Below are 14,512 nucleotides of genomic sequence, written 5' to 3' on the forward strand. Positions count from 1 at the left end.
CTGGGATTCCTGACCTACACATCCTGCTATCACTAAGCTGAAAACTGGAAGCTCTTCAGGGACACAGGCTCAGATTGTCTCCATCTAGAGGGGAGTGCAGAAAGGTGGGGGAAGAGAACTCATCCTTGACAAATGCTTTTACACTCATTTTCTCACCTGAGGCTGCCCAACACATCACAGCAAATCAATGGTAGAGGAAGCCCTAAGACTTAGTATCCCCATTTCCTAGGGCCCAGATCTTCCAAAGATCCTAAAGCTATCTCCGCTCCTAACAAATTTCATATTTTATAATCATTTACTGATGAAGGATGCAAGAGATTACTAAGGAATGTCGTGGAGGAAGTGCAGAAAGATAGGCAAGTTTTCATGGGTCAGACCCACTGAAATCAGGCAACTTAAAAAAAAGATTGTTCTTACAGTGAAGATTCTCCATAATTGGACAACTTCTTTATGTGGTGTCATCAAGGAAAATCTCTTTAATGTTGTGATTTCTTTCTCTGATTTTACTTTTATTTGCATTTATTTTATACAGAATTTACTCCCAGGCCCTAAGTTGTTGTTTCTTCAGTTTCTTCTGGGGTATTTTTTCTTCTGTGCAGCCTCCTCTTCTGGATTAGGAACAATCTGCTCTTTTCCAGTAAGGATCATCTCCATGTGACAGGGAGAGCTCATGTATGTGTTAATCCAGCCATGAGCCCTGAAAGTTATATTCCACATCTTAGGGACTTTGTTCACCTGGATATGCTTCACCAGAGAATCTATATCTAAACCCGGAACTTCAGCATTACTCTCTGCATTTTTTAGCATGTGCAATAAAAATTCAGCACTCTTTTTGGGCCACCGACCCTGTGTCCAGCCCCACTGTTTGGCCTGGGCACACCTACCAAGTCCACCCTTGTAGTGATGGAATGACACACATCACTTCTGCATAATGACATCCTTCAAATAGTTGGTGGCTTTTCAGATATGCCACCAATGTGATGTGGGTAGTTGCACATGTGTTCTTAAAGTGAGCATGAAGATTTGAAACTTGATCTGCATGATTTTGTAGGGTTTTCTGGATCAAGTGAATAGCAAACCATTTTCAGAGATCACCTCAGACTGTGTAAGGGTAGAAGTGATTTTTGTTTTCAAGTAAACAGGAAAGCGTGATTTCTGATGTCACCTTGTTACTTCTACTGTTGAACCTTGTCATGCTGAAAACAACATAAAACAGGGACAGGAAAAAGCATGGAAATGAAAAGGTAGAAACATTGAAACTCCTAATGTGCCAAGCACTGGGCTTGGTGAGTTACGTGCCATGACATGGGATCTTCATCACTCTTCACTTTAGAAATCTAGAAGCAGAAGTTAAGTTGGCCAAGGTCACAGAGCAAGTAATGAAGTAGATGGCCCATGCTGGATCTCTCAGAACTGCTGGCCAATTACCATTTAGATTCACAGCTTCGTTTTTTTTGGATTATACTACATGGATTCGGATTATGTTGTATAAGGCTGGAATTAAAACACAACATATTTACTGTGACATTTTCATTTATCCAGGCAATTTCTGTTTCTCCTTCACATACCTAGGCAGGGCCTTAGTTAGTGGTCCACAGTTCAGTGAATAGCCACAATTTCAAATCTGACTCCCAAAGCCATTTCTTTACAATGCAATTGCAGAAAACAGAAGGGGCAGATGTCAGTAGTAATGCCACTGCATAAAGACAATTTCTGGAAATGTAGCCTGAAAGAAGATTTGTTCTAACTGCTGATGACTGTCTCAGTTCTCTTATTGCCTTTGGCTATAGAGGAACTGAAGACCAGCAAAAAATTCCGGCCTCCTCTCACAGAGAGCTCTTCACCCAGGGGTTCATGGCTCCATCCAGTGCACGAGCAAACAGCCCTGATAGAAGAGCCAATAACTGCATTTCCAGACACTGTGTTATGACTGTGTCCACCATAGGAAGTTAGTTTTGTCTTTTTAAAAAATCATCACGAAGGTATCCTCACAGCATGAAGCCTGAGAAAGAGTGGTAAATACCTCACACAGTGTGTCAAGAGTAAAGTTAATGACAAAATTGCGAATATTTTATTTCCACATTATTTCCCTAAGCCCCCTTGTTGTCCAGACCTTTCCGTCCTTTTAAACCACAGGTAGCTTCTGGCGAAGCTTAAGACAGATGGCAATGTAGAGTTCCTGGCAACTGAGATAAATGTGCGTAATATCAAGCACCTACCATACAGCTTCAGAGGATCGCAACACACCAGCTCCTTCCCGAGGCTTCAGGAAGGGTCGCTTGCTAAAATAATTTTCTGGTTAACAAGAAATCTATGCAACATTTCATGCCCTGCTTGTTGCAGAAGCCCCCTCTGAGGGATCCACGCTATGCATTTTAATTTAGGTTTACACGTTTTGTTTTTTAATAGCATGAACTATGCATAACAACACATTTCACAATATGAAATGAAAAGCCCTTGATACAGTTCATCCACTGGAAGGTTTTAAGTATAAATCCAGAACAAATAAAGCAAAATAAACACAGCAGGACTCCAACTTTCCTCTTCTCACGTTTGGTAATTTGTTTGGGCATGGAATGAGGGGAGATTTGGGGCATGGAAGAAGTGGAGGAAGCAAGGAATCAACAACTGTGCATGACCTGCTAAGGAATCCTTATTCTCATCTGAAGCCAAAGACCTTTTATTGAACATCACAGTATGCAAGATGCTGTCCTGAATCCCTCTTGGTCATTTTGCCATATTTGCTGGAAATCAATCCTTTTGCAATCAGCTCAGATTTGAGAGGCTTTTTACCATTGCAGCATGTAAATGGGGATTTCAGATGCATTTGAAAACACAGTAGGAGGGCTAATTTGGAGATAATAGACATTTTCTATTTGTTTGTGTTCAAATCCACAAGGTTGTATAGAGCTCCAGGAACTTGTTGGTTAACAGAGATTTTCTAACAAAAGCTCTATCCAGAACCTTGCAGTGGCCTCCAAGTATGCATTGATCCCAGTGTCTGACCCATGAGGAGAAAGGTACAGAGCGCTTACTTGATTCACCCACAGTCACACAGGGTGTTAGTGGCCACTTTCAAACATGTTTTCAAAACCTGTGCTCCATATTGACATCTGATTCCCAACGTCCATCCTAAAGACCCTGAAGAAGTGGGAAGCACTGAAGATGCTGAGTGGTTCTAGGAAGTGGCCCCCTGCCCCTCCTGCTCTTAACTGGTAGAATTTGCAGCATCAGTGTCCTCTGGCAGGCTGATCCATTTCTCCCAGGGCTTAGAGGAGTTTGACTAGTGGGTGTGGACAAATGAAACCTCTTTAGAGAACATTTTGCATTTAGACGAGCCATGAACATAAAGTTGCTTCAATCAACAAGCATGGGAAAAAAACAAGATCTAGAATTCAACTCTTAGTTTCTTTTCCTTTGTGATATTCATACAAATATTCTTCCTGGCCTCTGAGGTCATCTGCAATAGGAAAATCCTTGTCATTTCTCCCCATTACATTAGTCTAAAAGCTAAACAGTTTCAAATGAGGCTGCAAAGATGCCTTACCTTCTTTCTATCTTCTAAGCCTAGTCATCCTTCAAGATCCAACCCCAGTGAGTCTTCCCCAACCACTCATGGCTCAGGCTGATTTACCATGGATATTAGCTTCAGGGTCCTATACTGTTCAGGTCTCCCCCAACCTGGTTTCTGTAAAAACTGAGAATTAAAACAGACAAAATATCAACTTTATTACCAAGTGGTTTTGTTAGACTAACCTCTACATTTGTTTAGGCAGACTTGCTCCCATAGGGCAAGTGGTAGATAGGTGTCCAGGAGAAACATACACTTTGGAAGAGAAGGATTGAAGAGAGCCCATGCCCTATGTGGACAAGCTAGCTCCCAAGAGGAGGAAGGATGGAACTATCTAGAGCATGTTTCACCAATCATGTAGGTGACTCCTACCCTCCATGGGGGTGGAGTGAATAAAAGGGAAAGAACAGTTTGACATGTGCTTAGGAAAATTCCTCCTTGAAGAAGCCAGTGGGGCGGGGGGGGGGGGGGGGAGGGGGGGCGGGGAAATGTGTTCTCCTTTGGCATATAATCCTGTATTAAATTTCCCCACACATATTAGTTTTGCCCCTTTATCTGGATTTTTAAGCTTCTTCAGGACAAGATCCATTTCTTACATGTCTCGTATGCCTCACAGAAGCAAACACAATGGTAGGTGAATAATGGGTATGTAACAAATATCTGTCTTTAAAATGATTGATAAGAGCAAGGATTGTGCAAAGTTAACTGTTCACATTTGTGAAAAACAACTAAACCTTAGAAATTCAAATCTGTTTCATCAATAGGTTGACCAGTTTGGACCTCGGTCCCAGTCAAATCCTCATATCCAAAAATCCTGACCTAAAGTCATACAGCCTTATACTCTATTGTTAAAAAAAAAGTTCTATTTCATTACTCAGAACACATTATCAACCAAAGACCTTAAGCATAATTTGGCATAAGTTCATTCTTCACAAACTCAGAACCTAAATTTCGATTCTCCCTTAATGGAACATCTACGGAAAATATTGCAAAGTTTGGTTGAAAGAAAAAGATAAATACATACAAGTTGCAAGAAATAGAGCTGGGAACTACCACTTAAGGTGCAAACACAGGTAGCATATACTCAAATTCCTCCCAATTTGTTGATGAAAATCTTACAGTTATGCCATAGTCAGAAAGAAGAAAATTTATACTCTGAAGAAATGCCCTATCAGCACACAGAGTAAACTGTGGGTGTAAAATTCCTAGTGTTTACATACCATCTGCCTTGATATGAAAAATGCAGTTACAGGCATATGTGAAAGCATAACAAATGAATGAAATTCAAAACTAGAATGTCCTGAAAGTCAAGCTCTAAAAGTTCTCCCAAATGAGAGCTGTTGAGATACCTTCCTTCTGAACAAACAGATTGCAAGAGCATTAGTGAAGTGGTTACATATATATCAGTCAGGGTCCTCTCTCTGGAAGAGGTAAGGTAACTTATTTTTTTTAACATTTATTCATTTTTGAGAGACAGAGAGAGAGCGTGAGTGAGGGTGGGGCAGAGAGAGGGAGACACAGAATCTGAAGCAGGCTCTAGGATCTGAGCTGTCAGCACAGAGCCCAACGCAGGGCTCGAACTCACGAACCATGAGATCACGACCTAAGCCAAAGTCAGTTGTTTAACCAACTGAGCCACCCAGGTGCCCCTGGAAGAGGTAATTTTTTAAGTATCCCTAAAGAAAAACAAAAAACAAAAACAAATGCAGCCTGGAGACAAATGCATGCATTGATCCATACCTGAGCAAGAAACTATCTTCTGTAAAGGAAGATCTGCAACTCTTAACCATCATCAACCAGAGATAATTGATAGAAACACTTATAAAGATAAACCACTTTATATCAATGATGTTGGTGGGTTCTGTCACCTCTAGAGATGCTTCCGAGGAACACCCTGGGAAAGCAGCCTTCCTAGGCAGACATTAACTACCAAGTGCTCACTAGCAAGTCAGCCTTAAATGGTGATGAAGTAGAAACTATAGAAATACCACCATGAACTGGCTCCAAGAAAGTTCACCAAAACCTACCCAAACTTCCCCAGTTGCTTTCTAAACCATTTTTAAAAAATCGTTCCTGTGACTTAATGAATTCATGTAGCTATTTCATTGAATAGACATTTATATAGTCCTTTTTATGTGTCAAGCAGGGTTTTAGCGGCATTACTTCTCTTGCCAAGCCTATGAGGTGATAATACTTGAGGATATTGGGCACAGAGAGACTAAGTAACTTGCCTGACACCACACAACTCCTAAATGAATTGAATGCAAATGGTTCCGGCTCTTGAGTCCATGCTGCTCATCATAAGTGTGAATAACGGAGTAACCCTCTTTGGTCATGATCATCATGGATAGGCCCTCATTACCTCTCCCTGCAACTACCAATATAAAAGGTTTGTGTTTGTATATATATGGCCAAGAACAGATGATATGGACAATCTAACATTAATGTCTATGCTGTTAGCATTTCGAACATCTTAGAATATATTACAGTCCATTCTCCAAGTAACTTAGACATAAAGGTATAAGACAATAGTTCTCAAACTGTACTAAGAATCAGAATCCCCTGGAAAACTTGCTAAAACTCAAATTGCTGGGCCCCTTTGCCAAAGTTTCTGACTGAGCGGGTCCCAAGAATTTTTTCTAATGCCTCCCAGGTATTGGTCCTGCTGCTGAAGGGAACCTGGATTGGTCTGCTAGAGATGCCATAAGAGAACCCCAATGACTGGGTAGCTTACACAACAGAAAATTCTTTTTCTCATAGTTCTGGAAGTTGGAGCTCAAGATCAAGATGTTGGCAGGTTTGGTTTCTCCTGATGCCTCTCTCTTTGGCTTGTAGATGGCCACCTTCTTGCTGTGCCTTCACATGACCTTTCCTCTGTGTTCATACCTAGTGTCTCTCCCCTTTTTATAAGGACAGCAGTCATATTGTATTAGAGCCCCACTAGGGGCCTAAGTTTAACTCTATCACCTCTTTGAAGGTCCCATCTCCAATGCAGTCACATGGATTAGGGATACCCATATGATTTCATTTAATCATACCTCTTTAAAGATTCTATCTCCAAATATAGTTACATTCTGAGGGACTAGCCACTGGGACTGAAATATATGAATTAAGAGGGTACACAAGTCAGCCCATAATAGTGCCATATTTTGAGACCATTGGTCAAGAGAATGCAACAAGTACAATGCAAAGGGCATGCCTTAGCCAGGAACCCCATGAGGACCATCATCCATGCATGCCAATGAATTAAACACGTTCATTTGAATCTGTTTTTACTGATGAACCTCACTTCTGACTCTCACTCCAAGCCCTGATGTGCTGACCAGAGAAGGGCTCTCTGACTTTCACCAGCTCTCTCAGATCTGAGATCTTGAAGATGCCTTCAGATGTTGACAATTATCCTTTCTCTACCCTTTCTCTGAACCTTGGGGTTCACATCTATAAAGCCAAGAAAACCAATGTCTACATGAATTTACTCATGCAATCCAAAAATCAAGTCATTGTAGATAAAAATAAGATTGCTCCCTAAGACATAAACTAGAATTATAAATTAAAAAGCAGATCCAGGTGTCAGCATATGTAAGTCACCTTAAAGACAAAAATGGCTCCCTGTCTTAATCTTTTTGGGCTGCTATAACAAAAATGCCACAAATTGGGTATCTTGTAAATAACAGAAATTTCTTTCTCACAGTTTTGGAGGTTGGGAAGTCCAAGATCAAGATGCCAGCAGATTTAATGTCTGTTAAGGGCCCACTTCTTCACAGACAGCTGCCTTCTCCTGTGCTTTCACAAGATACAAGGGACAAGAGACCTCTCTGGTGACTCTTCTGTAAGGGTGCTAACCCCATTCATGAGGGCTCCACATGTGAATCTGGGGAGTTTATATCCATTCAGACCAAAGCATTCCCAAACATACAAGACTTGATTTTGATCAGATTGAAGCTGTTCAGACACATAAGACACAGTGAGTCTGAAAGAAGGTAAATTAGCCCTACAAACATAGGCAAGAGAGGACTCCCAGCAGCTACTAGTGATGAGCTCATTTGGGCAGCATCCAGAGACCAGCGAAGTACTTGGTCAGTCCAACCTGAATAACAATGCACCTGATGAATGTGTCTTTTTTCTGCAAACATACGGACAGGACATGCCAACAGAGCTGATGACATGAAATATTTGAGTCATATTAAGTCTCCTAGCCTTGCTTCCATGCTCACCAAGCAGCCTTCTGATAATTTGGCTTCTAACACACATAACGTGTCTCCAGGGAAAGCATGCCCAGTCAGGCCAACCAGGAATTTCTAGTGCCAGTAAATTATTATGCTGGCATTCTAGCTTTAAATATCAGCCTGTTGAGAGCTTTTTTCATATAAGGAATCTCCTCTAAGTCCAGTCAACTCAGAAATACCAATAAGATCTCAGTTTCTGAGCCAGACCCTGATCCCCCCAGGTGTATGCCATCATGTGAAGCCTCCTAGTGATCAGTCACCCAATTATGCAGCACCCTGAATGAATGACCCTGAGAAGATAACTAACGTACTTTGTGGTTGAGCAATAGGTTCACACTTAAAGGACAAGCAAAGCATAGAGCTAAAAGGACAAACTTCTGAATTAGACAAACTTGTGGTTAAACCCTGGCTCTACGACTCTTTGGCTCTGTTATTTAGCCTCTGATTCTCAATTTTCTCACTTACGTAGTGGAGGAAATGTCTATGTTACGAATCATCAGTTCTGAAAGTGTAGACCCTAGATGTCCAAGTCTGTTCAGGCTGCTATAACAGAATACTACAGACTGGGTAGCATATAAACAGAAACCTATTTCTCACAGTACTGGAGGCTGGACAGTCCAAGATCAGAGTGCCCACAGATTCAGTCCAGTGAAGAACTGCTTCCCCAGTAGTCCATCTCATGTGTCCTCATGTGGCAGGAGGGGCAAGGGAGCTCTCTGGGGTCCCTTTTATAAAGGCACTAATCCCATTCAAAAAGGTGCTGTTCTCAAGACCTAATCACTTTTCAAAGGCCCTCACCCCCTAATACCATCACCATGGGGATTAGGATTTCAACATATGAATTTTAGGAGGACACAAACATTCAGTTTATAGCACTGGACAAGCAGCAACAACCTTTCTAGGGACTTGTTAAAAATGGAAATTCTTGAAACCCCACCCCAGATCTAAGGAATCAGAAAAATCTGAAGATGAAGTCCAGTAATCTATATTCCAACAAGGCTTCCAGAGGATTCTGATGCTCACTATAGCTTGAGAAGCAAGCTTTAGTTGTCAAGATTAAAGATGGGTTGTTGTAAAGATTAGAAGTCATGTGTAGAAAGGGTCTAGTACAGTGCCTGGCACAAAAAGCAGATATGCAAGACGTTTTGGTGACTATTATTACTACTTCAGGGAATTTGTAGAATGAAGGATTCTCCCACGAACTCACTACCCTAGTACTATCGATTTCATTTCTTACTTGGCCAAGAACATGTATTTTAAACATGTAGTCAAGTTACTTGTATTTGTTTCATTTTTATAGATTTTCCTTCTTAGCAGCATACTTTTTCATAGTCTTCAAATGTCAATGGCTGCCCACTTTTCCATCTAGTAGACATGTCATAATTTATGTAATTATTTCCTTAATTTTGGCCAATTGTGTCCCTTCTAATTTATCATGAGACATCTTTGGAATACAATATACTCCTTTCCTTGGAACATTTCAGTTCCAACATTTCCTTGAAACATTGAGCGTTCTAGAAACACACTGTTACGCCAATATTTTCATTGGACTGTCCCAGACTAGAAAGGTATTCCTTTATATTTTATGAGGCAAAAAAAAAAAACAAAACAGTTACTACCATTAGAATTGTGTGTGTGTGTGTGTGTGTGTGTGTGAGAGAGAGAGAGAGAGAGAGAGAGTCTTAAGCAGGGTCCATCCTCAGCATGGAGCCTGACACTGGGCTCGATCCCACAACCCTGGGATCATGGTCTGAGCCAAAATCAAAAGTCAGACACTGAACCAACTAAGCCACCCAGGCGCCTCTAGGAATATTTTAAATCACTGCCAAGTTTCAATATTTCCTAAAATGTGATGTGATATATAAACTGTCATTTGAGTAGCTCACAGAAATTCACAATTATTCTCTGTAAATCCATAAAAACAAATCATTTTTTTAATCTGAAAAGTTATAATTCTGAATTGGTTGAAAACTGATGGATTTCTGCATCCTTTTATGTGAAAATAGGTAAACAAACAAAATTGAACATAGATTCTGTTTACACCCTTGTGTTTAAATCTTTAAGTACCTCATGAATTTTACTGTTGATATATAATTCTAAATCCTACCTTGCATTGAGTTCATGTATGCAATATAGGAACAAAATGGAAAACAATATAACATTAGTGTTCATATTATCAGTAAAGACAACTGTGTATTTTGAACAAAAAAATAAAAACACAGTCTTTAGCTGTGGCATAATAAATTTAAACATGCAAGGGATTCTGATATCCATATCTGCTTCTGAATTACTGTGCTATCAATACAAATGAGCTGAAATATCAGTATTTTTGTTGTTGCTGTCGTTATCATTACCAGTAAGAAAGATACTTTGAGAATGTGGTTGCTGTAACTGTAATTAGACAAATACTTATTCCTAGTTGTTGTTCTGCTGAGGTCCTGGAATTGTACAGTTAGTTTACCCTTATGAAAAGGAAAAATCTTGAATTCTTCATTTTTATTAAAATTAGAAATTCAACGTTCAGGCCAAAAACTATGAACTTAAGCTCCAAACTATAAGCAATCACAGAAAATATTTAAAAAGCAATAAAATAAAGAGATTTATTATGAGATCTAAGGAGAAACTTCAACAAGGTTTCAAGAAACAAAATCAATTTATAAAAACTAATACCCCTTTATTCTAGCCATAATCAAATAGAAAATAATACACTCTTCCCAAGAAAGTATTTAGGAATTATCAACCTGAGAAAGAACATGTAAGACTTCTATGTAAAATATTCTAAGATTAATTATAGTAGATAAAAAATGGATATAAGTTAGTTAGGGAGTTCAACCATGTTCATGGATGCAGCAGCAACATGAAGATGCCAATTTTCTCTGAAATAACTTCCAGACTTAATATAATCCCAAACAAAATTTCCTGTGCGAGGAGCATGATAAATTCATTCCAAAATGGATATGGCAGTATAAAAGAACATAGATAACTAAAATAACTTTGAAAAGGAGCAAAAAGGGAGGACTCATTCTGCCAGATATTAACACATATCATCAATCCTTGGTATTCACAATAATTTCATGCAGAGGAAGAAATATGTAGATAAACTGAATAGAACATACATAGACTAGAGATACATACACGCACAGCCATGCACATACATACACTCACACACAAAGTCACTTGATTTGGGACAAAGATGGTTACCACCAAGTTCAAATTGCTCAGTAGATGTTGTTGTGAAAACCTCTCAATACCTCAACTGTTATCACGCTGAGCAAGCCACGACAGGACTTCCCCTTGAGTCCTACAAAAGCCTCCTGGCTGATCTTCCTGCTTTTGCTTTTGCTCTCCCTCTGTCTCATTAACAACAATCCTGTAAAAACACAGTCAACTCATGCTTGTGTTTTTATTTTGTATTTTTCCCAGCTTTATTAAGATGAAATTGACATGTAACATTGTGTAAGTTTAAGGTGCACAGTATTGATTTGAGGCACTCATATACTGCAACATGATTACCACCTTATTTTAAAAACACTTCATGCTTGTGTGAAGACACAAAAAAACCTTTGCTGGACCAATCCAGTCAGGCAGAGAATAATAACTAATAATTATTGCACACTTTCTATTATTAGGCACTCTTTGATTTACACATATTAACTCAATCTTCACAACAAACCTATGAAATAGGCACTAAGATTCCCCCCATTTTCAATAGGTGCAGAGGTAAAGTGACTTACCAAAGGTCACAAGTTACTTAGCCTCTCTGCATAGAAGCAGAGCTGGGATTCAAATCCTGATATTCTGGCTCCAGAATGTTTGGGCAAGGTTTGCAGCACAGAGAGATTTGTTTACTAGACTTTTAGATCCTTCCACGTGGCTTTAATCAATTAGAAAATTAAGCCATGATGTTCACAATTGATTTTACAGCTATTATTCAATTTTATGGTAGGAGGGAATTATTACAAAATGTATTACAAAAATCCAGCATGTTGCCTGAATCTGTCCCAGCTTTCTGATGCCTGCCTTGTGTCTCCCACCCTGGTTTTTCCATTATTCTCTTCTGCACTATGTTTGGGAGATCTCTTGATTCCATGGTTCCTTCCACCTCTCCCATGAGAGGTCAAATTGACAAGAAGGCCTGCACATTTGAAGGCTGTCTCAGCACCTGGCTGGGATGGAGCAGCACAGGTTTGGAAGCACGACAACACATCGCTCTGCTTTGCTAGAGAGGAGACAGGCTGGAAGGGTGGGCTACTGCAGGCAATAAAGCTGACGTGGGCTAAGGGGATTCAGTTTGTGGGACGCGGTTTGCCATTAGCTGGCAGTAACCCAAAAGCCACTAAAAACCTTTAAAGCAAGAAGAAGAATGCAAAGTAGGAGATGGACTGCAGTGCATGTGTGTGTGTATGTGTGTGTGTGAGAGAGAGAGACAGAGACAGAGACAGAGACAGAACACACAGAATGTGTCAACATTCTCCTCGGTGTTGAACAAATTATGCATTTAGATAGGCTTTGCCTGAAGCATTATCTAAATTATCCAAGAAGCCAGGGAAATTAACCCAGCCTTCAAAACAAATATTGACCTGTGTGGCCATGACTTAAGGAAAAGATGTAAACTCTGACTATGAGAAAGTGAATGTATCCTTCACATTTTAGGCTGAGGTTTTGGGGAGTTTGGTAGGCAGGAAGGGAATTGATGATATATTTGCTGTTAACAACTGACATTATTTCTTTTCCAAGTTTTATTGAGATGGAATTCACCTATAACACTGCATAAATTTAAGGTGTGCAGCATAATGATATGACATATGTATATATTAAAAAATGATCACTAATAAGTTAACATACATCACCTCATGTAGTTAAAGTTTATTTTTTCTTGTGATGAGAACTTTTAAGATCTACTCTCTTAGCAACTTCCTATTTTTTAAATTTTTTTTATTTTTTTGATGTTTATTTTTGAGAGAGAGAGAGAGAGAGAGTGCAAGCGGGGGAGAGGCAGAGAGAGAGAAGGAGACACAGAATCTGAAGCAGGCTCCAGGCTCTGAGCTGTCAGCACAGAGCCCAACGCTGGGCTTGAAGCCATGAATCGTGAGATCATGACCTGGGCCAAAGTCGGATGCTTAACCAAATAAGCCACTCCAGCACCCCAACCACTTTCAAATATAAGATACAGTATGGTTAACTACAGGCACCATGCTATACATTACATCCCCAGAACTTATCTACATTATAACTGGAAGTTTATACCTTTTGATCACCTTCACCCATTTCTCCCCATTCCCCAGGACAACTGATATTATTTCATTGGAAATTTAAGAAGGGTGTATCAAGAACCTCCCAGAATTATCATAGATAATTTTAACTGAATGTTCAATACATGTGCCAGGTACTGAAGTATCTACTTGACCTGCACTATCTCATTACTAACATAATCCTGTGGAAAAGGAATTATCTTTACTTTATAGATGGGGGAACTGAGGCTCAGGAGGTTTAAGATACTTGTTGATGCTAGTAAAGAGAGAATCAGGGGAGCCTGGGTGACAGTCAGTTAAGCATCTGACTCTTGATTTCTTCTCAGGTCATGATCTCACAGTTGTGAGATGGAGCTTGGGATTGTCTCTCTCTCTGCCCCTCCCTGATTCTCCTCTCTCTCTCTCTCTCTCTCTCTCATAATAAATAAATAAACATGTTAAAAAGAGAGAGGGAAAGAAACAAAGACTTGAATTCAAGCCCAACCCCAAGCCTAGAACTTTTTAAAAATAGGTATTTATTTTAATAACAAAAGATTTGCTTATTTGAAAACATAAGATACACAAGACAACAGAGTGATCAAGGATAACAGAGTGAATACCCAGGCCCCAAAACTTAGCTTACAAGTAAAACATTACAAATACAGTTAAGGCTCCAATGTTCATTCCACTCCCTCTCTCTCAGAGGTGACCATAAACCTGAATTTGGTGTTTATTACTCACAACCATTCCTTTGCATTTTTTCTACAGACATTGGTGCACTTAAATAGTATGTGACATTGTTCTGCATGCCTAATTAAACTTTAAAAAATAGAGGGGCGCCTGGGTGGCGCAGTCGGTTAAGCGTCCGACTTCAGCCAGGTCACGATCTCACGGTCCGTGAGTTCGAGCCCCGCGTCAGGCTCTGGGCTGATGGCTCAGAGCCTGGAGCCTGTTTCCGATTCTGTGTCTCCCTCTCTCTCTGCCCCTCCCCCGTTCATGCTCTGTCTCTCTCTGTCCCAAAAATAAATAAACGTTGAAAAAAAAATTTAAACTTTAAAAAATAGCATACTGTAAGTATCCTTTTACAGTCTGATTGTTCAACTCATTATGGTGAGTATGAAATGCATCACGTCGATGAGCTTAGCTCTAGTTTATTTATATTCTCTGCTGTACAATATTCCACTTCATGACAATATCATGTTTTTCTGTTGACAGGCATTTAAATCACCTTTGACTTTTTATTATTACAAATAATGTTGCAGTGAACATACCTGCACTTTTATTCTTGTGCAAGAATTTGTCCAGAGTATAAAACCAGAAGTAGAATTGTTGAGTCATAGCACACATGCATCTTCAAACTCACTAGCTGTCACAGAATCACCCCAGGGTGACTGATCTAACTGCCACTGCCATCAGCACTGCATGGCAGGATCGGTGTCCACATCAATGCCAGCACTTGGTTTTTATCAGAGTTTTTAATTTTT

At 39.8% G+C, this 14,512-nt stretch overlaps 1 pseudogene; it reads right to left on the reverse strand.

Moving 5' to 3' along the window:
* Positions 1 to 535: 535 nt before the first annotated feature.
* LOC122466976 lies at positions 536 to 1,082 on the reverse strand (annotated as a pseudogene).
* Positions 1,083 to 14,512: the final 13,430 nt, after the last annotated feature.

Source organism: Prionailurus bengalensis, chromosome A3 (assembly GCF_016509475.1).
Source record: "Prionailurus bengalensis isolate Pbe53 chromosome A3, Fcat_Pben_1.1_paternal_pri, whole genome shotgun sequence".
Classification (NCBI taxonomy): Eukaryota; Metazoa; Chordata; class Mammalia; order Carnivora; family Felidae; genus Prionailurus; species Prionailurus bengalensis.